Below are 20,953 nucleotides of genomic sequence, written 5' to 3' on the forward strand. Positions count from 1 at the left end.
GAGGGAAAGTCAACTAAAAGTGCTATTCCTGGCCATTACAGAAGCACTGGTGAAAGTTAAACCCCTAAAGGAGGAAACTAGAATAGGAAAGTTGTTTTCTCCACTCCAATGGATTGTTAAGCCAGAAATTAAAAATTAACATCAAAACCTTATAATATGTCAGTGGTTAAATCCTGTATATATGCTTATTAACTGAATAATTAACTGAATAAATCAGTCCATAATATGGCTTCCTCAAATATTTATGTATGATCTTTATAGAACACTGAGGCAAGGAAACCCTCGGGGTATTATTATGGATAGACATCAGATATATGTACATCCTAAATGGCTATTTCTTTTTATTTGGTTTCTCAGAGTGGGAAATGCTTGGTTGTTGCCTTAAATGTTTATAATTTTTAAAAGTTAAAGTTAAAGCTAAATGGATAGTGAGTAAGGTATTACTAATGTAACAATTCATGAATCAATTTATATAAAAGTAAACAAATTATGATGCAAAGTGAATGAAGATTTAATAAAATGAAACATCAGGTGAATTGACAGATCACACAAAGAGAAATAATTTCATGTTAAAAGAATACACTGCAGTTATATTTTACTTATTACTAATTAATACTAATCCATTTAATTCTAATATTGTAAATTGCAATATGATGAATGGGTTGGTTCTTCTCAGCATTTTAGTAGTAAAATGAATATTATTTTATCATCCTTGTCAGAGACACTTATGAAATTAGAGTTGGAATATGTTACACCGTATGCTTATTGAACAATTACCAAATAATTGAGTTTATGCACAATGGATACCATAATCATACTAAATATAAAGAGAAATGTATACTGAATAAATGAACTATATATCTTATCTCATGCCCAATATTCACCATAGGACTTGATTTTAGATGTTATTGCTCATGATAATGATGATGATCTTTCACAAACTGAAAAAGACAATGTATTTATTAGCCATACTCAGATAAGGTTTTTGAAAACAAATGGAGTACAAAAATGACACCCTAATTCTATTATATTTATTTTGCCGAATGAGAACTTTTGAATACCTAACCTTTCAAGACAGAATGGGTAATTCAGGATCCTATTCAAAGATGGAAGTTGTCAATGAGTCATATTTATTCATTTAACAAAGAATCCATTTAATCAACAAACGACTTGTGAATAATGCTTGAAAATTAACCAATTTATTTCTCAGAAATTCTTGAAATACTTCAGTATATAAAATCCTTTATAAGGAAGAAATCTAAGTAATGAGATATTCTATACTTACATTTGGGGTAAGTAATTTATAATGGCTTTGTTGATTCTGGAGCCTGTCAGTCTAATTTCCAGCAATTATAATACTGTATATATATAATTATTAAAATGTGAGTAAAAGCTGTTTTGCTCTTTAAGTAAAAACCATGATTGTTGCACTACAAATATATCCTGGTAAAAAGCCATTTTGACATGAGATGAAAAAGTAGAGCTATAAATAATTACCATAGGAGAAAATTCTTAATTTAAGTATACCCATCAAAACTACAACAGCTTACTGACAATTTAATTTAATTATAATACTTCATGATTAATGTGTGATTGTTCATTCAATAAATCCTTATCCATCACTCCATCCATTTCATTACACTCATCAACATAAGTAATATTTTTATGTCTATCTTGCAACTATATGTATTACTATCTATAATTTTTTTAATTCAATATTATTGATTTTTATTTCCAAAATATTTCCCCCCTTTCCTGCAATCAAGATTTCCTGATAAAAGAACAGAATTCAAAATTGTTCTGGCTGGAGTGTACACCAACTCTATCTCAGGAAAAGCAACAATTCCCAAGAGAACTGGGTTGTTCATGGGCTTTAGAGCTGACTCAGCTGCATTGCTAAAAGCTGACTCTTGCTCCCTTGCAGCAAAATTAAGGGAACCTCTCCTGGGAGTCTGCTCTGGCAGACCTTTCAACATTTCCCCTGGAAAATGTTACCAAAATCAGAAAGCCATATAGAGAGCCACGAAAGACATTAAGCCCATCAAAATCCTGAATCTACTTATTTTCTGCAGAACTTTGTTTTGGCATGCAAGAGTTGTAATGGAAATTTTAGCGTGAATGCATATATTTCTCTCTCTCTTCTCCTTCGGGAACCCCTATAATGCAAATGTTGTTGCATTTAATGTTGTCCCAAAGGTCTCTTAGGCTGCCTTCATTTCTTTTCCTTCTTTTTTCTTTACTCTGTTCAGGGGCAGTGAATTCCACCATTCTGTCTTCCAGGTCACTTATCTGTTCTTCTGCCTCAGTTTTTCTGCTATTCATTCCTTTTAGTGTAGTTTTCATTTCAGTTATTGTATTGTTCATCTCTGTTTGTTCTTTAATTCTCCTGGTGTTTGTTCTTTAATTCTTCTAGGTCTTTGTCAAACATTTCTTGCATCTTCTCGATCTTTGCCTCCATTCTTTTTCCAAGGTCCTGGATCAATTTCACAATCATTATTCTGAATTCTTTTTCTGGAAGGTTTCCCCTCTCCACTTCATTTAGTTGTTTTTCTGGGGTTTTATCTTGTTCCTTCATCTGGTATATAGCCCTCTGTCTTTTCAATCTTGTGTATCTTTCTGTGAATGTGGTTTTTGTTCCATGGGCGGCAGGATTGTAGTTCTTCTTGCTTCTGCTATCTGCCCTCTCTCCTTTTATTATTCTTATACAGTCTGCCATTGTAATATTCATAATAGTTGTGAAAACGGTGTGCAGTTTACCAGAAAGAAACAACAATGCCTAAAGAGCTTCTCAAGGTAAATCTTATTGGTGTTCTGGCAGAGTATATATAAGACATTATTTAGGGATTTTAACATCTTTCCTTACCCACTTTAGAAAGGCTGACAATCGTTTAGTTGTGGAATTGAATACCTTTGTCAGGGGCTGGAATATGCACTCAGCTGATACATGGATATAAACATGTGATCCCCCTTCCCAAGTCCAGAGTGGAAATGTACTTATATGAGTTGCCATTTACAACATTTAGTGATAAATCCTGAGGGTGGGGGGACAGACAAGGTGCACTGGCAACAATGTCAGCTTAGTGGAATAGAAAATATCTGAGCTCACTTTTAATAAAGGAATGGTAATTTGCTAAGAAAATAATGAAAAAGAGTTCCCTAACAGGAAGAACTGTAAGAGCAATGATAAAAAGACCAGGGTATGTGTGGCATATTTGAGAGGTAAAAACGATTTAGTGTTCCTGAAGTATAAACAGAACATTTGTAGAGTCAAGATAGAAAGCAAGATAAGAAAAGCAGTCCTTAAACTTAAGTGGTCCTGAATCTATGCCAAGCAATTTAAATTTAATTTTGTAGGTAATGGGGAGTCATTAAGGAATTTTGAAAAGGAGCACAAGGCAGATAAAACAAGGTAACAGAGGAAGGTTAAAGAAATAAAGCTTTCATTTATTATTTAAGCAACTGCATGAGAAGATTTACAAGGATGGACAAGTCTGCATGATTTTCAAGTTTCTAGCTTGTGAGACTAGGTGAATTTATATGCTGGTTTTTTTCATAGAATATAATAGATTCAAAGAAAGTCAGTGTATTTAGTTTTGAGGTAACTGATGGGCCTGACGAAATTTCCAGAAGAGACTTAAACAAAAAATAATGTTGGCTCTTAGGAGAGGAAAGAGATACTGACTGCAAATAAAGTTGTTGGTGTATATGTAGCAACTAATGCCACAGGGTTAAATTCACTAATAATTTGACTCATCAATAAGTATTCATATATATTACAAGGTTATTAACTTTATGTATTACAAAATGTATAATGAATGTGAAAATAAACATAAATCAACACCACAATCAATTTTACAATACAACCTCTATTCATTTATCATGCATCCAACCCATGATGTCTCATATACTGTCCATTTCTCAACACATATGAAGTCAGAAATATTTAACAAATCATTTAAGCACTTTGCAGACTTACAGTAATTCATATAGAACACAAATATCTAATTACAGTCAACAAAATCTGACTGTTTCTGTAAACCACAAAGAGATGTTTTTGACCTGCACATCAGTTGTTAGGGAGCTATTATAATGTTCCTAACAAATAACATTATGGTCTTGCAGTAATGCAGTGACATGGATATAGGAAAAAGAGCTCAGACTAAAAGCACTTCTGTGTTTAAGAAAGAAGTTAGAAGTTAATTGAATACAATAGTAGCCAACAATTAATTTTTATTTAACACCTGCTAGTCACCATTCTAAGCACTTTACATGTGTTGACTCATTTAATCCTCACTACAATCCTATGAGATAAATACTAATATTGCTTCCATTTTATGGATAAAAAACTGAAGTAAAAAAAGGAATCAAATTTAGGCCAGAATTTATACTATAATAAACACCTTTTAAAGACTGGCAGTCTGGGTTCAAATACATGCTGTAATCTTCTACACTAGATTTGTAGTTGTCCCTAGCCTTTTGATATACTCTATTACATTCCATGAAGTAGTATCATACATATTTATAATAATAACTTTATCACAAATGAAAAAGCTTAATCCATTCATGAATCCAAATTGGTAAACCTACACAGAGATGGTCAAGAAGTATGTATTTTTTATCCTGTCATGTGAATGTAAGCTCAATAAACATAGGTAGAGATTTTTGCTTATAACCCTGTCGTATCCACAGCACCTAGAACTAAAGCACTTAGTGAGCCCTTAAAAAAAACCTTTAAATTAACAAATGAATAAACAAATCAATTAAGCCATAATCGTCTAAAATATGGGAGAATAGTCTATTTTAATTGAAGAATATATATTGGCAAATAAAAGGCTTTTCCTTTAAGAGATTACTGCATAGGAAATTTGTTTAATATTAACAAGTGGTTAGAGAAAAAATAATACAATTTATTTGCAATATGCCCAAATACTAATGAAAAGCACTGACATAATTTTAATATAGGGGTTTGATTTCCAACTCCTCTTTAAAAATAACTTTGTGATTGGTATGACTATACATATTTTTGAAGAAAATATGTACAGTAAAAGAAGATATAAATACAAAATTGAAAAGAACTTATAATGCATCATCCAGGGATAACCACTGTTAAACATTCAGGGTCTGAGTATCTAATATCCACTCTATGAATGTGATTAACTTTCAATTAAAAAATTAGACTTAAACTATGTATATTGTTTTATTATCTTCTTTTTTCTCTTAAGAGTGTACCATCAGAATTTCCACATGCCATTAAATATTATTTGAAAACTTAGTTTTAGGGATACATAGCATTCCATTTTCTGAATATATCACAATAAATCTGACTTTTGTGATTCCTAGTACAGTAAGTCTCCTACATATGAACCTTCAAGTTGCAAACTTTCAAAGATGCAAACGTGTGTTCGCATGTCCAATCATGTAAGTTAGTTCATGTGTCTGTAATACGTTGTCACGTGCGTGCATCCTCTACAAGTGGTTGTACTTTTGTGTACTTTACTGTACAGTACTGTATAGAGTATAGTAGTACAGCATCTTTATTTGAAGCCCAGGATGTCCAGAAGCAAGAGTAAAAGCAGTGGTGATGTAGCTGGTACTGCTAAGAAGTGCCAGGAATTGGATGCCCAGAGAAAGGACAAAGAAAGACAAGAGGAAGAACTAACTGTAGAACTGAAGAGATTTATGATGCAGGAAAGGGAAAAGGGATTTTCTTTATTTGAGGAGACACTGTTAGTTTTGTTTTGTTTTGTTTTGTGATACGTGGGCCTCTCACCATTGTGGCCTCTCCCATTGCGGGGCACAGGCTCCGGACGCACAGGCCCAGCGGCCATGGCTCATGGGCTTATCCGCTCCGTGGCATGTGGTATCCTCCCAGACCGGGGCACGAACCCACGTCCCCAGCATCGGCAGGCAGACTCACAACCAGTGCGCCACCAGGGAAACCCGACACTGTTAGTTTTTGAGGCACAGGACCCAAACGTAGAAAGGTACACGAAGGTTGCAGCAGTGCTACTGTGTCATCTATGACTAGAGAAAAAGAGCTACTACCCAGACATCACTGGATCATTTTTTCAAGAGGGTAGATAGAATTGAATCCAGCAAGGAACCAGCACCTGTGCCATCAACGTCAGGCGTGAGTGAAATTGCAGGTTGCCCTCTATCTCCTATTGCTGACGATCCTTCAGCTCTACCATCTCCCACCTCCTCTCCCTCCCCCAGTCAGTAACTCTTCTTGCATGTTCACTCGATGCCAGCTGTTGTACTGTACTACTGTACTTTTCAAGGTGCTGTACTATAAGATTAAAAATGTTTTCTTTATTTTTTTGTTTGTTTTTTATGTATTATTTGTGTGAAAAGTATTATAAACCTATTACAGTATAGTACTATATAGCTGACTGTGTTAGTTGCATACCTAGGCTAATTTTGTTGGACTTATGAACAAACGACTTACAAACGCACTCAGAACGGAACTCATTCCTATGTAGGGGACTTACTGTGTATTTCATTTTACTGATTTCTGTAAATAACACTGTGTAGACATTCTTACATGTAAATACTTGAGCACATCTCTAATTATATTTAAGAATAAATTAGGAAAGCTTAAATTTAAGAGGTCAGAGTTGATTTAATGATTGTTAGAGCTTTAAGAATGCTAAGTTATAATAGAAAATGATACATTTGTGTATAATGTTTATCTATTAAGTAAAAAATGGCTTGCATTATTTTATATAAATATCATCAGGTATAATCTCTAAGCCTTCTTTATTTCTTTCATTATTTAGTATTTATAAAGAAGTCTACTATGGATCAAGCAAATTGCTGGTCATAAGATATAAAATTAAACAGCAATTATGTGATAGGTTTTCATGTGTTTATTGTCTTCATCTATTCATGCTTAAAATTGAGGAACTATTGATTTATGGAAGTGTTTGAAATAAAATTGGATCATTATTAAAAAAGAATAAATTTCTAGATTTGGAATCTATCATTATTTTTCAGTTGAAATGACTATCAACTCACTAATCATTAAATGTAGATTTCAGTGTCATATAGAATTGCCTGTTTCCCTCAAATGTTCTCTAATTTAATATGTTTTCCTTTAATCAATAAAACAATTACAGGCTTTATTGGCACAACTTAGAGTAATAGGAATTATCACAATAAAAGTTAAGTAAATAGAAGTTAATGATTATGATCAAATATTATTCTGCTAAGAATAATAAACCTCTGCCTAGAGGTTTAAATTCTCTTTCATAACTGTTTGTTTACATTTATTTTAATTTTATAGTGTTAAATTAATTTAGACATGATTTTTGATCCAAAATAAAATTTTGCAACTAGACAAGCTTGCAAAATCAAGAGATCTTAAATCACGAATCTATGAAAAGCCTGATAGCTTCCCGAATAGATGGCGGAGATGACAATTTTAAAGAGAACCTACAAGAATAAACCCACTTATAAATTCTCATGTAAAATTCGACCGAATATTAACATCTTCACATTCCTTAAATTTAAAAGCAACACTTTTATTCACATTTTTAACCTAGAAATCATGATAAAATCAGACAAGATTTCATCTCAGGAAATAGTGTATTCACTGTAGGCACACATGCTTTTATATTAGGAGCAGAGAGCAGAGATTTTTTTGCATGGTAGGAAAATTAAAGTCTGTCTGTAACACTCAACTAATATCTAATGTATTATTTTCTATTCCATTTGCCTGGTTTCTTATCTCTTCAGGTGTGTGGAGCATTTTGAGAACTACTTATATAAATAATTTAATATTGACCCCTAAGTCATCTACCATTGACCACTTTTATCAGATATGTACATGACTCAGTGTAAATGATTAACCCTCACATATGTCGGCATAAAATGGCCTTTTAAAACTTTTTTTACTGAAACTATGAGAACTGAGGATGTTTGTAGCAGGGACAGGAAAGGGGAAAAATGAGTACTTTAAGAAAAAATACATAATAAACCTGAATCAAAAGATTAGTCAAATAATTATTTCAAAGAAAATAGAAACAATAAAAACATCACTACTTTGTATTCCTGGTAAACTATCCATTCAATGTTACTATTATTTCTGAATTCTACAGGAGTTTCCAAAATGTGCTCTACAGACTATTAAAGCAGATATGTAGCTGTTAATATTTTAAAACAAAAACCAAGGAGAGACAAAGTTCTGTAGCCAAATAATTTGAGGAAAGTTCGTTAAACAGAACTGTATACTCTTAATTGTTGTTTTGCTTCTGTAGTTTCTTTTCTTATAGTTAATATGTTTATGGGTACTGTAAATTCTTAGGATATTTGTATCATTTATTTACTGATACATAACAAACCACCCAAAAGCTTTGAATCCATGAATTTTTGAACAGCTCTGCTGACCTGGACCAGGCTCCACTGACCTCTGTGTTCTCTCATACTTCTCTCATCAGCAAGCAGGTCAGGTAGGGATGGTCTACTGTCCTCAGCTGGGGCAACTTTACTCTGCTTCACATGGTCTTTCATCCTCCAATAGGCTAGCCTGAGCTTGCTCTCCTAGCAGAGGCAGAGTACAAAAGAGAGAATGGAAGCATGCCAGATCTCCTGAACCTACACTTAAAAATGGCAAACATCACTTTCCCTGTATTCTATGGGCCGAAGCAAGTCACAGGTGCAGCACAAATTTAGGGGGTAGAGAAATAAATTCCACCTTTTGATAAAAACACCTCTTGGTAAGAGTTATACTGCAAAAGATATGTACAAAGAGAGAAATGGAATATGGGGAATAATACTGTAACCAATGTACTATACACTTTGGGGAACCCCATTTTTTTCACATAATGCCTTTCAAGATTGAATTTGTAGCTCATATCTCAAAATGCTAACATATAAGGATTTTATAATCCACCTTATTCAATAAATATTAATTGAGCACTGAGTCCAGTTAGCAACTAAATTTTGGGTACACAAGGTGAGTTGAGAGCATGTTCTCTATCAAGATAATTCAGGGACTTCCCTGGTGGTCCAGTAGCTAAGACTGTGTGCTCCCAGGGCGGGGGGCCCGGGTTTGATCCCTGCTCAGGGAACTAGATCCCACGTGCTGCAACTAAAGATCCCGCATGCCAAAACTAAGACCCGGAACAGCCAAATATATGTATATAAATATAAATATAAATATAAATATTAAAAAATATATATATATATATAAAAGATAATTCAGTGCAGCTTTCAGTGGTTGCCCATGTACGTGAAGCAAACTGTTGCATTGGTGTTTTCCAGTAAACTACACTTAGTGTTATTTACATACCTGTATTCCTCTTCAGTGCTGAAGCTTGGCCATGTAATTTGCCTATCAATGGGACATTAGTAAGTGTGATGAAAGCAGAGGCTTGATAAGTGCTAGCAAAGAGGTTTGTCCTCTTGCAATATTACCTCTTGAGCCTCAGAGACCACTATCTATGAGAAAACTCAAGCTAGTCACATGGAAAAGCTAATGCAGAAGAACCAAGAAATTGAATGGATATCCAGATCCGAGACCCCAGATATATGGTCCCAGTCGATGTACTTTAATCAGCTCCAGCCATTCAAGCCACAACATTTTAGGCTACAGTCATTATGGAACTGATACCAGCTGTCTCCGCTTTCCTAGCCTGAAATTCTGACCCACAGAATTATGAACAAATAAAGTGTTTCTTATTTTAATATACTAAGTTTGGGGTGGTTTGCTATGTACCAAGAGATAACTGTGAGAGAAATTGATACCAGAAGAGTAGTGCTGCAGTAACAAAAACCTAAATGCAATATTGGCCTTGGGACTTGAAAGCAGGCAAAGATTTACATGTACATGGCATTTCTAATGGAAAACAAAGATAGACTCGGAAGGAAAAAACCCAGAGACCACAACTCTATGGAAAACTAGCCTATAATCAAGGACCATGTCCTGTCTCCCAAAAAAGGATACCTGGCTATATGGAGCTGGTTGGATTTTAGAATTGTTATGGACCAGTGACTGCTATGTGTTATACTTTTTTAATAGGAATGTGTGCTTCAGTTTTCCTATTATTATCTCATCATTAAATAGTGGGTATGTAAAGGCAGAAAACTTCCCTTTTTAGTTCACAGATTTCTGGATTAAGAAGAGTCATACCTGAGCAGCTGCATCCAAAGAACTATGTCTAAAGATCCTCATTTGTACCTGAACCTGATTCAAATGACAAGAGCCTAACTAAGCCTGATACCATAACGAAATATGATGTTGAGGATCTTGGGAGGAGGGAAGTGTACTTTGCATATGGGAGGGCTGTGAATTATTAGACACCAAAGTATGGACTGAGGTAAACAGTTGCATCAGTTGCTGCTGCAAACCCATACCTTTCAATATTCACACCTTTATATAGTCTCCTCTTATTCCAGCTGACTCTGGAATCAGCTGTGTATCTTGCTTTGGCCAATGGGACATTAGAAATACACTTGATAGGCACCAACACATTGGTTTAGTCCTCATGTAATGCACCCTCTTTGGACTCTGAGACCACCTTTTTATGAGAAAGTACAAGCTACCTACCTGGAGAGATCACATGCAGGAGAACTGAAGAACCCAGTTAGTCACTAAAACTGAATCTCCAGACATCTGGCCTCAACTGAGCTGTGGTAGTCAGCCCCCACCTGTTCAAGGCAGCCCACATGAGATCCCAACAACACGGAGCAAGATGAGTTACTTCCACTGTTGCCTGCTCAATTTCTGACTGTAGAATCACGGTCCAAGATGTTACTGTAAGTCACTAAGTTTTAGAATTGTTATGGAGAAATAGATAACTGAAACAACGGAGTACACTGCAGGTTGGTAGAAGAGTGAACATCATTGAGGAATCAGATGAATCCACAAGTATCAGCAGGTATAGCAGAAATATTATATAATGAAGAGTGTGGCTGCCTCACAGAGACAATAGATAGATGATAGATAGATAGATAGTAGATAGATAGCCAGCCATTGGTCTCTTCCTTTTATTGAGATAACTAGATGATTGAAACCTAGCTCTATGACTTAGAGATTAAACTGTTCAAGTGCACATAACCCACCAGGTCCTTTCACATTATATTGTAAAATTTAATCACATTCTTACTTGATTAGCATAGGCTTTATAAAATCTAGACAGTCATATTGTAAGCAAGTTACATATGCCTACTTTTCATTTTAATTAGGTTTACGATCCTAAAGCAATTTAATGAAAATGGCAAATAAAGGGAGATGGTCTTATTCCAAAGAAGTAGATGTAAAGAGAGACTACACAAGAAAGAAAATTTTCCTAAAGAATTCTTTATTAAGAATATCTGTTATAAGGCACAGTGTTTTATATTTGGATATTCTAAGTTGCATCTAACCCTATCTCGATCTGAGAACATTTTAATATGAAATATTATATATCTAATAATTTGAGGATTACTTAAAATGCCAATGAGTTTTACATTTTTCTCTGATTTTATATTTTCTATTTATTAAAAAAAATTTAACGTGAAATTTTAATATTTTTCTCTATATAACTTACTATGAAGCTATATATATTTGTTAAATGATACACCTGTAATAGAAGGGAGGAAACGCATTAACATGTTTTCACTGAATACAAATTAGAAATCCCCATGTATAAAAATATTAAACAATTAGTTCATAATATATAATATTTCTGTGATCTATGCTGATTGAAGGGAGGTTTAATGAGTATGTTTGTTTGTTTGAAACAGTCCTATGGCCAATTGGCTAAGGACAACAACTTCAGAGCTCAGTTTGCCAAGGTTCAAATCCTCACTCTGTCACTTCTTAACTGTATGATCTGTGTCTCTGATTCCACAATGTTAAAATGGAGACAGTATTAGTAACTTTTTCAGAGCGTTGGTATGAGAATTAAATAAGGTAATATACATAAGGAAATCAAAGCAGTACCAGAAACAATATCACATGCAGTACCTGAGTGTAAGCTGTTGTTATTCTTAGCAGTTTAGTTGCTAAATTTCTCTTCAATTTAGGTAAATTGTCCATCCCAGTCATTTGTATTTCTTTGGGAATTGTTAATAATTTCTTTAAAAGGAAAAAGAAATTAACACTTACTGACTGCCAAGAAATCTTTTAACAGCTTTACTATTAGAAGTAATGTATTGATTGATTTGATCATTACAACCACCTCTATGAAGCAGAAACTATCATCATCCTCACTTTAGAAATGCAAAAACAGAGCTTCAAACAGTTTAAAGAGGCTGCCCATGATACGCCCCTAGTAAATGATGAAGTCAGCACTCAACGTATTAGAGCTCCAGAACCTGCAATCTTAATTATTATATTAAATGACCTCTGAACCACTCTAGATTACATAATTTCCATTTTTTTTCTGTCAAAATCGGACCCTATGAAAATTATTGCCTCTAACAGTCTTCTTTCAACATCTTTATCTTTGCAGAAAACACAGAGAAGAAAGTAATAGTGCATGAAAGAATCAACAGGAAATTCTGATTGGTGAGAGAGGAGAAAAGAACAAAGGGGTCCATAAACGATGGCAGTGAGCACCTGTGCTGTTCTCGGAACTGTGGATACCGGAATAAAAAAAACGGACACTGAGAAGTTCTTCGCCTGTGAGGAGTTTGCATTGATTCCAGAGAAGTCTCGTAATGAAATGCTGGCAAAATTAAAGAATCAATACAAGTTAAATGAGTAATAAGAACTAGATAAAAGGTAAGGGAAAATCAGGATATGCCACACCAAAATATGCCACTTTGGCATATTGATTAATTTGAGCTGAAAGCAATTGAGAAACAGCAGATGCAGGGAAAGCTCTCTACCTTTCCTCTATCTGCCTAAAGCAGGACATAAATTTCCCGTGAAAAAGGTGCCCTCCCTGTACCAAGAGAAGAGAGCACTCTTTATCACTGGAGACAAAGAGTCGATGCCAAGATGATTCTGCATAAGCAAGCATTTCTAAAATAACCCTTATCTTCCATTAGTTTCCTCCATATATTTCTTAGTCACTTTCCCACAATTTATTGGCCCTAGAAGCCCAAATACCCTTTCTTTTCCCTAGTCACTTCCCTACAAGTTAATACCCTCTGTTTAAATTGGTACATAAGCTGTTCATTTGCCTTTTGTCAGTTTAATTCGCAGGTCCCAGTGACTTAACCTAAAAAGGCAGAGGAAAAGTTTTTCCTCCCTTACAAGGGTAATGACATAGAGAGGTCAGGGCATGCTATTTTGGAGACTGTACCAAGCAAAGCCTCTCTGAGTAAACATCATTTGTATTAAGACTTGAGAAACTAAAAACGTGTGTTGCAGGTAGAGGGAACAGCAATAGCTGTGGCCTGAAGTGAAAGGAATGGTGGTCTGTTCAAAGCACAATAATAAGAAGGAGACCAATGAGGAGAGAGTATAGTGAGCAAGGAGGAGATATGAAGAAGATAAGTTTCTAGAAGACAGAGTCCCAGGGAGGGATTTGTGTACCAGGCTAAGGAGTTTATTTTAATTAAAATAGAAAGCCACTGAACAACTTTAAGCAGGAGACTGACTCCATTTGATAAAAGAATATTTTGTGTCATTCATTCATGGAGGTCACCATGCATACCCCTCTGTGACAGAAATGCAAGCCAGTATATGGAATCGTGTTTGTTATCTATTTTGTTAGGTGTAGAAAGGAAGCCTCTTATTGAAACGGATCCATGTGTCCAACATAATATAGAACACATCTTCTGCATTGCGTTAGGTCTTTAATTGCCATGCAAACGTTAATAAACCTTAAATTTATTCTTTTCCTGAACTATTTTTTTCTTTTTGTTTAAAACTGTACCCAAATGTGGTTTAGTCTTAATGATTTTAAAATGTAACAAGTGTAGTAAATGTGAAAATTATACTTGAGACATTTTTATTAGCAAACAGTAAATATTTATACCATTACAGAGTAGGGTTTTTTTTTAAGATCTGACTTTTAAGGTTGAATTAATAACAGATTGAAGCAGTTAGAATAAAGATAAAAATCATAAACTCCTAAGGTTTTTATTAAATCTCTATAGCCCTCTAAGTATATTTTAGTTTTTCTCTCGCTAATTAGCATGCAATTGGGACACAAAATGAAGGATTTTTCTCTGAGCCACTGTGGTCCCTCTGAAGCTGCTACAAAAATTGAATAGTTCAGAAATAAACCAAAGTAGCTTTCAGTTCATTTTCTTGTAAAGGTCTTGCCTGAGGGGGTAGTTAGAGGTGTGCCATAATGTTTGATTTTAATGCTAAAGAGAAGTTATTTGATTTGCCCAAGGTCATCAATTGCCACTACAAGAACTGAGAAAAAATTCCAGCTCTTTACATCATTCAATTTATCAATGATTTATATCATTTTGGTATGAAACTGGAAAACAACAAAACTTCCTGTTGGGTAAGTGATTTTTTTATTTTTTTAACTGAGATATGATTGACATACAACATTATATTAGTTTCAGATGTACAACATAATAACTCAATATTTGTATATAAATTGCAAAATGATCACCACAATTTGTCTAGGTAATATCCATCACCATACATAGTTACAGCATTGAATTTTCACTTCTAACATGACTTTTTCCATTTTGGTGTACTATCCAGTGTAGTGTACTAGAAAAAGCACAAAATTTGGGGACAGGTAATCAGAAGACTTTAAGTATAGTCTCAGGTACACTTACTAGTTCTTCCACTTACTATTGCAATAGAACATATCATCCCGATGCTTAGTGACTTAAAACAACAACAGCCATTGTGCTATTATCACTCCCAGTTGCAGGGGGTTGATTGAACTCTCATCTGGAATTTCTTACATGGTTGCTGTCAGATTGTAGCTGAGAATGGAGTCATCTCTAATACTTCTTCCCTCATGTGCCTGTTGATTGAGGCTAGCTGTTGGCCGTATGGCCTACAGGAGGCCTTTTCGCAAGGCTTGAGCTGCCCTCACAGTGTGGTAGCTTTCATAACCTAACTTCAGAAGTTGCATAGCTTCAATTCCAGTCTAGCCAAGGGCCTGCCCTGCTTTGGGGGAGTGAACATGGGCACTTGCATCTCTCAGTGGGAAGAATGTCAATGTCACTGTGTAAGAAGAGCATCTGGAACTGGACAGCTTGTTACAGCCATCATGGAAAATACACTCTGCATACTAGCTATGCTATGTTAATCAAGTTTCTGAATGCCTCTGATTCCATTCTTCCATCTATAAAATAGAAATAGTAACTGCTTGACTTATTCCAAACTGGGGTTATGAAAGTCAGATATTAGGAAGTATAAGAAAAGATGGAATAAACTTTCAAACACAATAGCTGAAAGCTGTTATTAGGATATACATATTCTCTAACTTCTGTGACAAGGAGGAGAGGATTGAAATCTTAGATTCCAGCTACTCGTCTAGAGTTATTTCTAGCTTGGCAATGAATTGCCCATATGAGATATGCAATCGAATTAACTAAATATTAAAACAAAAAAATCAAGCCCTATAAAGCTGATTCCAAAAATTCTGTACATGTACAAACTTAAAAATGAATTGTCATAAGAATTAAAATGCTTTATTTATGATAAAATAATGATTCAATATGCTGTGCAATTGTCAAAATCTTGGGAACTTTAAATTTAATTTTTCTAATGAAACAGTGCTTTTGCATATAATTTTCTATGCTTCAGTTGTCTTCATCAGTAAAATTAAAATACTAGCACTTTTAAAATATATATTAAATAATCAATTAGATAAAGTTTAGAATACCAACATCAGTGGTAAATATAATCTGGTATAAAAATTATCGTTGGAATTTGATTCTGAGTTACGCTTGATCACCCCCCCTGCCAGATATCCTACTCATATCAAGGGTATATATTTAAGCATATCAAGGGTCATATATTTGGATTTTTCTTTGCCTATGAAATCTGATGATAACACTTTTTAGTTCTGGCTTTCACTAAAGCTGTTTTATAATGATTCAAATACAGAAAAACATGACAAATACTATTTAACTAAGAAACTCAGAGAGTAGGATCATGGATCAGTATGGGTGTACCTGCCTAAGAAAGTAAACTGAAGACTATATAGTTTAGTAATTCATTGTCATTATTTTAGTGAACAATGATAGAAGGAAAAGAATTAATTTTTTAATTAAAATCCAAACAATTATAATTTTAAAAATAATTTTGACTCAGCTATAAAGTGATTTATTTTTTCTCTAAATAAGTAAGCACATATCATTCTAAAATAGGGAGACTGACTGCATATTCCATCACTTTTTTCAACTAAAATTTATACAATACCAGCCATACTAACTTTGAAGATTTTAAGGAATGTAAGTGGTACAGTGGAGTGTGATTAAAGGCAGCAATTTTCACAGTCATCTAAAAATATCACCCCTCACCAACAGTGATTCATTTAAGAAATATTTACTGGGCACCATAGTTTCTATGTGCATGACATTTTTCCTAGATCTAAGAAGACAGAAATGGAAGAGACACAAGCACTGTCCCTAAGGGCCTTCAAACAAAGCAACATGATGATTTTCTATAAAGAAATCATGTGATTTAATTGTATAATTGTATTTTCAACAATTATCTTCCTATGGCAGAGACTAGTTTACTGTTTATCAAACTAGTTGCATATTCTTTTTGGATACACAATTATCCACATCTTTCCCAGCCTCATTTGGAATTGAATGTGACCTTATGTCTGAGATTTAGCCAGTGGAATAATAGTGACAGTGAAAAGTACCACTTTCAGGACTAGACCATGAACTTCCTAGGGTATCATTCACTGTCATTCCCCACACAACCTCTATGATATTGAAAAACAATGAAAACTTCAGAGGTATGTGAAGATGATGCAAAACTCAAGAAGTGACCAAAATCACTTTGTTTCCCTCAGCTTGACTAAACTTTAAACAGGTTTATTATTGACTGTAGACCCCTGACCTCCCTTTTCTTAGAGCATTTACTAGAATATTTGCAATCCAATACTTCTCCACTAGCTGACCCTAGCACTTAAAAAAAATCTCCCATCCTATGTTGAGTTCAACCTCTCCCTCCGATTGCAATAGACTTGACACCTATTGCCATAGTCTTGAATAGTCTTCTTTGCCAGTTTAACTTTTCTGATGCATTTTCTTTGGATATAGGAAAACTGGGTCTCTATATCACCTCATGGATTCCAACACAAGCTATACAGTAATACCTGTTTTGGACTTATCATAAATGAAAAAATCAATTATCTTGATTGAGCTATAAATTTTGGGGTTTGTTTAGCTTTCCCTTTGTTAACATAATCCCCACAATAATGCGAGCCTCTGAGGACAAATATCCTTTTTTTCTTATTCACCATTGTTTTCCTATAACTGTGAGAACATAGAAGAAGGGACAAGATCTAATTGGGATGATTCAGGAAAATCTTCATATAAGATAACATTGATTTGAAACATTAGTGAGAAGGAATTTTCTGAGAGTTGATGCTCTCCAAAGAGTGATCAACATATATGAAACCCTGGCCATAGAAGTAAGCATAATATATAGAAACTAGTCCTTAGCTATAATTAGGTTATATAAGGCAAGAAGTTTGCATCTGTATTAGATGAATAAATAGGGAGGGGATTTTAATATCAGAATCTCTCTGTCACTGAGTGATGAATTTTAAGGTTCACCAGGGCAATGGGTTTTCTTTGGACCAAGGTTGAGAGAAAAAGGCAAAGATTCAGAGGACATGAAAATCAAAGGACTGAACAAATCCAGGAAGCTATTTGGGAACTTAATTTAAAAACCTGAAGAAATAGTTAGGCCAGAAGCAAATACCAAAGCCAAGCTTATAGAGCCAAGAATGTACTAATCACAGATATTAGCCAGAAGAATGTAGTTGGTTACTGCAACAGTACAGGAGAAATCTAAAGACCTAAATTTGTGGCATCATGGTAGAAGAAAGAAACCAGACAGAAGATACGAAATCTGTAGAATTCTGTGATCAACAGACTTTGAGAAATTATATAGAGGAAAATCCACTGGGCTTTGGTTTATGGCTTCTGGCCTAGGAAAGTAAAAGATAATGTAGTCATTCACTGAAAGTGATTTAAAAGGGAGCAACTATTTTTGAAGTAAAAAAAAAGAATTACAAGATCATTTAGGATAAAGTAAATTTTGAAACCCTTATGGGCTATCCAGGTGGAGTCCAATCTTCTTAAGTTGTCTGAAACTTGAATCATCACCTAGATACCCCATAAGAGTTTCAAAAAGAAGATGAAGGATGCCAAGAGTTGAGGAGTTTGGAAGTTTTTTTTATTATTAAATAGGGGTGGTAGAGCACACAGTAGATTATAAAGGGGGTCATCAGTTGCAAATGAGTCAGTGACAGAGTGACAGAGCAAAAGTAAAACACTCTGAACTTCAGTAATGAGAAAAAAACTGATGGCTGCAGGTGCTTGTCAGGATCTGTGGATATTTGTTTTAGATAAAAATAAGTCATGTACTACACAGACTAGGATGCATGACACCTACTGGCATGGCTAGTGCAGTGAGGAAATTAGTCTTCAGATGCTATCCTTTTCACTGCCAAAAACCATCCTCAACAAAGTTACATGTTGGATTAGCCCAAGCTGAAAATAAATATGATATTGAAAGTAGGATTTATTAGATTATCTGTTTGATTCCTGCAATCAACAGCAGGTAATAAGCAGATTTTTAGTGAATAACGCAAAAAATAGTATTTTTGATTAACTGAGAATTTAAGGGCAGTTGGCATTGGAGCACCAGCTATCTGAACCAGAAAGTGGTTGCCAGTGATTAATACGAAAGTTATTTTCCACACTTGAAGATGTAGTAGGAGTGAACATATGATGTAGTAAGTGGGGTGGTCATTGAACATACAGTACACACTTGACTTTTGTTAAGTTTGTTAAGTAAATATTGCACTCGTTTTAGAAGGGTTTTCACATGATTATTTTTTCCTAAAATTTAAAGAAATTTTTTTTGTAAGTTTTACAACTGTCAGGGAGATTATCAAACATTGAGCTGTCTGTAAAATTTTTTCAGCTCTCTTTCACTAGACTGATTATACAGTCTTCTAATTAAAGTGGTTTTTTTTCCTTTTTCCATTATTAAAAAGCAGTCAAAACCTTGAGATTGAGAACTTGTATGTGAACTGTAAGATTCTCTAGCATTACATCTTCAGACAACAGACTATTTATGGGCCTCTACAGAGTTACATATAACTTGTTTGAAGTTTTTAATTGGAAAAATGGTAAGAATATTTTGGAGTCTCAGTCATCACAGCACCTTGTCAATAGACAGTGCTCTCTCTCTCTCTCTCTTTAAAGCTATCCATTGTTCTTCATTCAGGTCAAGATTTTAAAAGCAGGGTAAAATACAAAGTATATGCGCTAGAAAACTATCATTTATTCTTGACACTACAGTGCTTTTTTTTTTTTTTTGTGGTACGCGGGCCTCTCACTGTCGTGGCCTCTCCCGTTGCGGAGCACAGGCTCCGGACGCACAGCCTCAGCAGCCATGGCTCACGGGCCCAGCCGCTCCGCGGCATGTGAGATCTTCCCGGACCGGGGCACGAACCCGTGACCCCTGCATCAGCAGGCGGATTCTCAACCACTGCGCCACCAGGGAAGCCCTATTCTTGACACTACAGTGCAGTGCTTTGTGAGGTGCTGTCAATTTGGGAATGGGTTACACTATCAGGAACTCTGGGAAATATTGCGATGTCATTTTATTTAGGAACAGTTGACTTACAAAGTAGCTAATTTATTTTTAAATACAGCTGTGCTAAGGCATCAAATAAAACTAAATAGGCAACAAGATAATGTTTATTGCTCAGGCTCTAAAGACAAGCCGACTGGTTTCAAATTAAGTTTCTGTCACTTACTAGCATGTGACTTTGTTCAGGCTATTAAACTACTGAAGCCTCAGTTTTTTCACCTTTAACAGTAAAATAACAATACCTACTACACCCTACTTATATGGGGGTTTTATAAAATAATGTATATAAAATGCTTTAAATTACATATTGTTTTTTAAATAAATAATTGAAGCTTTCATTGGAAGATGAATATAAAAGGGCAGAGGTGTGGGCTAGGAGCACAATTAAAGTACTGTGGAGAGCACTTTAATCACTGGATAAAATTATTTCCTTTATCCTAAACAATATGGTCTAATTTATAGCACTATATTATTAACTGACTCATGACCAGATAATTTTGTTATTAATTGTGAAGTTCTGCTCAAATTGCACCATGAGGAAAACTCTTTTACTTTCTTACATATTTTCCACAGATAGTAAGCATCCCCTTCACTGTACTTTCTTAATGTGTACCTAGTGAATTCCAAAAAGAGAAATCGATTCAGCAGCATAATATTACGGTGATATCTGCCATCAAAGAACAGGTGCTATTTTGACAGCAGTTCCCCTGGTGGTTGATCATTTATCCCTGGTGACACTAGAAATGCGAAGCCATCAGCAGCCACCACTTAAGTGAAAATATTAGTAGAGCACATGTTCAACAAATAGATTTACTCTAGATAGATACATTTGAGTCCTTATTTGATTTTACACTTTCTCTATAAATTGTAGCTTTATTGATTCAAGAAGCTACATTGATTGAATAAAAATAACTAAACATAATTTCTTCCATTTATATATTAGCAGTCAAAGAAAATTCTGTTTGAAGCATGTAAGAATATTGAGTTTATCCAGATGCAAGGTGTTAACGAGGCTTTAAGATGAATGTATCAATGCTAAATGTGTGGAAATGGAGTGAGAGTGGGAAAGTATGGAGTCCAATTAGACAGCAAGTGCTAGAAGTAAAGGAAGGTCATAATAAAGCAGTGACCATTCATTGTTCAGCTTTTTTAATTTCTAAAACTAGCTATAGAGAATATAATGGGAAAGCCCTTCAGAGACTGAGAAGTGGAGTTTGTACTATAACAAATGAAGCAAAAAACAGAGTA

The 20,953-nt window shown here is 34.7% G+C and overlaps 1 long non-coding RNA gene across 1 annotated transcript in view; it reads left to right on the forward strand.

Moving 5' to 3' along the window:
* The window catches only part of LOC136792213 (uncharacterized), a 36,996-nt gene extending 24,287 nt beyond the window's left edge, over positions 1-12,709 (forward strand). Inside the window, exon 3 of the long non-coding RNA XR_010835680.1 lies at positions 12,438-12,709. This is a non-coding gene — a long non-coding RNA (uncharacterized lncRNA). The remainder of the gene's footprint in view (positions 1-12,437) is intronic.
* The last annotated feature ends 8,244 nt before the right edge of the window (positions 12,710-20,953 follow it).

Source organism: Kogia breviceps, chromosome 12 (genome assembly GCF_026419965.1).
Source record: "Kogia breviceps isolate mKogBre1 chromosome 12, mKogBre1 haplotype 1, whole genome shotgun sequence".
Classification (NCBI taxonomy): domain Eukaryota; kingdom Metazoa; phylum Chordata; class Mammalia; order Artiodactyla; family Physeteridae; genus Kogia; species Kogia breviceps.